Consider the following 3,749-nt stretch of genomic DNA (forward strand, 5'->3'; position numbering starts at 1 on the left):
TAGGCCCAATCTTTAGGAGCGGTAAAACAAGTGAGGGTAAACCTGATTAAACTGATGAAAACCAGTGTTTTTTTACGGAACAAACAATTGAGGGAATAAACCCTGGTAATTGTTAATTTGCTGAATTTGAGTCAATTTCCTGTAAACAAATAAATGTAAAGGCCTTTCCCTGCCTGATCCATACATATCTGTCCTCTAGATGACATTGAAATGATATGACAGAGTTTGTATTTAGTGTATGTACATACATATGATAGGTATCAATTGGATTGCTCTCAACAGCAGAATTGTAATGAAGATGCAAATGAACTGGAGACCCTGAACGGATACTTCCCTGGTCATTTATAATTTCATAAATCATGCAGCTGGGCTAATTATGAGTTGGGCAGATCAATAGTTTATGGGACTGTATTAGACAGCACAGACAAGGAGTTTACACAAGTGGCCGGCTGATATGAAAGTTGCAATGGATGAACCAGATGATGAGAGGAGGTTCTGCAAACAACTCCTTTGTTGCAGTAGCACATTCATCAGCAGTGCAAACGCAGAGATGAGAAGGGATGAAGAGGTGGTGACGAGCAGCTGAGGAAAACAAGAGCGGCTGATGAATTGATTAGAGCGTTTTAAAGTAGAGAAGGCAAGATATGAGCTCCTAATCAATGCAAGTGCAATCATGAGCATGTGTGCTTATTTACATTGATTCAAGTTTCAACCTCTAGGGTATCAGAAGGATCTTGTTTCACATTCTGTGTCCTTTTCTCTGTCACAAACATGTTTTGGTTAAATGCTTATCCAACAGCTAACCCCAATGTAAGGGAAATTCATTGTCCATAGAAATACTATAATGTGGCAAAGTTGACAGGCACACAGACACACAAAAGTCAAAGTTTGGCATATGTTATATTTCCAAAATGATGGTGGCTATGCAACGCAATGTGTTTCTAGTTTTTGCCTGAAAAAAAACAAAACAGAGAGAGAAGCAATGTCAGACAGCAAACAAACAGTATCACTCTGAACAGAATCTCTGGAGCTTTAATTCCAGCGTTCAACAGCAACAACTCAATGATGTGAAAGCAAACATGGCGTCACCCCATACCCACATCCCCTCTGCTCTTCTTGTCATCTTTTCTCTCCCATATGACTCCAAACACTTGACTTCACCCCCGCTCGGTCGGACCCTTTGACTGACTGTCCTTTTTTGCTCTCTAATGTTGTCGGGAATAGGGCGACCGTTTTGTGGGTCACTGCATTGAGCAGAACTTTTATCTCACTGCCCGACAGAAAGAGAAAGGAAGCCAAAATGGGAGAAATAAATGGAGCTCTTTAATGCCCAGAAGTAGGAATGGATGAAGAGCCAGAAGGGATATGGGGGCAGAAGAGGAGGAAAGAAGTTGTACAAACACAGAGGACCTGTCGTTCTCTTCACAAAGACAAAACAAAACACATCCAAATGAAGATTGTGCACAACCACAGCGGGTTCATCAGTCTTTTACAAGCTTCCATTGCACAAGACATAACACCTGACAACAGCTGTCAGACTCCACAGCAGGAGGCGATGCAGGAAAACACAGCACATGTTTTCTATGCATCTGTCTTGCATGTGCAGTGCACATCCATGCATGAAATAGGGTTTACAGCTGCTGACGTGACTTTAATGCACTCTGCAAACGGGATGTATAATTAAGATACAACTGTCATTAAGACATCATTTAAAAGACGTCATTTCAAACTTACACGCAACTTTATCTCACTACTGCTTGTTTCTGCGTGTGCATGTTTAGAAAATCACTAAAGGCATGCACGTTATCAAACTTTAACATGTGCCCTTCATGTATGGCTCAATCAGTGACGTGCGGTGAGGTTCGTGGCTGGTGAGGCACTAGGCTTGTTTGAGACAAGCGAGACCTGCGCAGACCTGCGCAGTTGCGATCAACGTCTTGCTAGTGCGTTGCATGATGGTTAGTCATTTTGTCCGACTTGCTCTGGAGGCCCGCCTACATGAGACGTTGAAATCTCGCGGGACAAAGACGCCCGCAGCCTTGAGAGCGAGGCGCGGCGAGGCGGCGCAGTTCCTCTCCACGGGCTGCGGAAGCGAAATGCTTGATGGGAAACGACTCGCTGGTATCTCGAGCTGAGCGCTCATTGGTGGTTTTTACCACGTGCTGGTGATGAAACTCTCCAATTGGCTCGGCAAAAGTTTGTTGTTGTTTTGTGTCAGTTTTACGTCGCCACATCCATTCCCATTTTTCATCATTGTTCCACAATGTTTATCATAATGAAATTAATATCCATATATTTTATACTATACTTGCACTGCTTACCGTTTTCATACTTTATATATCTTAGCATATTCATACACACTGTTCATACTGCTCACAGGCTGATATCTAGTGTATTCATACCCCTCACTGTTTATTCATCATTCAATTAATTCTATATTTTATTCTGTAGATTGTGTACATTACTTTTCACTTTACTGCTTGTTGCACTCCTGGTTAGAAGCTAAAGTGCATTTCGTTGTCTCAGTACCTGTAATATGTGCAATAACAATACAGTTGAATCTAATCTTGAGCAGCAACAAATGTATTTACTTAGTACATATCTGACATTAACGATTAAAAACATGTGTGCATTCTTTATAAATGCAAACCGAGTCAAGCCGACTCCGGAGGTGGCGGTATGCACCTTAAAGTTGTTTGCAATCCGCCAAATAACCGAGAGAAGAAGAAGAAGAAGGCGAAGAAGAAGATGAAGAAGAAGAAGCCGACTCGCTGTCCGACTTCAGGGGCCCAGTCCAAGGCTGCTTCTCAGGTCGACTATTTTCATTTCCTCGCTCCTCGGTCCTCGGTCTCACCGGAAGTTGATTTGCCTGCGCCATCTTGAGTACCGTCCCATGGCTCTTATTTCTGCCGGAGGACCGAGGATCGAGGAGCGAGGAGCGATCATGGAGGAGCGATAACCGAGGAACCACCAGACCATCCTCCGATGAAATCCTCAGATACTCACCCCGCCCCCTTACTGTGTATCGCTCACTGATTGGACGAGGCAGTGCACTGATCTGATGCTTCTTGACATGAGAGCAGAGTGAAGAAAATACATGAACCTCACGGGAGTCACTCCTCAGTTTATACCGTGTTTTGTTTCAATTCATGTATCATTTAGTTACAAATATGTGATATATCTGAACAACAAAGTGGTCAAAAATCATTTAATTCATTTTTTGGAAACATTTTCATGATCGCTTTTTTCGTTTTACATTTTCATTTATTGTCATTTCCATTCAGTCAGTCATTAAGTGCTATTAAAATGTTAATTTACTACATATCCAAACAAACAAACAAAGTGTGCAATCCAATGAATGTTAATCTAACTGGGTTTTGATAGATAACATATCTCTTTTTCTTCTCTCAATTATTTTATTTCTATTGTGCACTCTAATCAATATTAATCAAACTATTGTTCGTTTATACATTTTAAGAATGGCGTTTAGCTTTTTTGAGAATGAGTTCTTATTTTATTTTTATTTATTGGGGTCTACAACAGATGATACAAATGTTAGTGTCAGTAAATGTGTACTAACAGAGGCGGGGGTGTGTGTGGAAATAATGGGGACAGAGCTGCTGTCAGACGATCAGCTGTGCGGCGTCATCACAAACGGACGTCGCTTCACGTGACGCTCCGGAGGAAAGGACGTCCCATTGCTCTTAAAACTCATTTCCCTGCTTCTCGTGGTTTCCTTGCGTCCCTCC

Source organism: Gymnodraco acuticeps, unplaced genomic scaffold (genome assembly GCF_902827175.1).
Source record: "Gymnodraco acuticeps unplaced genomic scaffold, fGymAcu1.1, whole genome shotgun sequence".
In the NCBI taxonomy this organism is placed as follows: Eukaryota; Metazoa; Chordata; class Actinopteri; order Perciformes; family Bathydraconidae; genus Gymnodraco; species Gymnodraco acuticeps.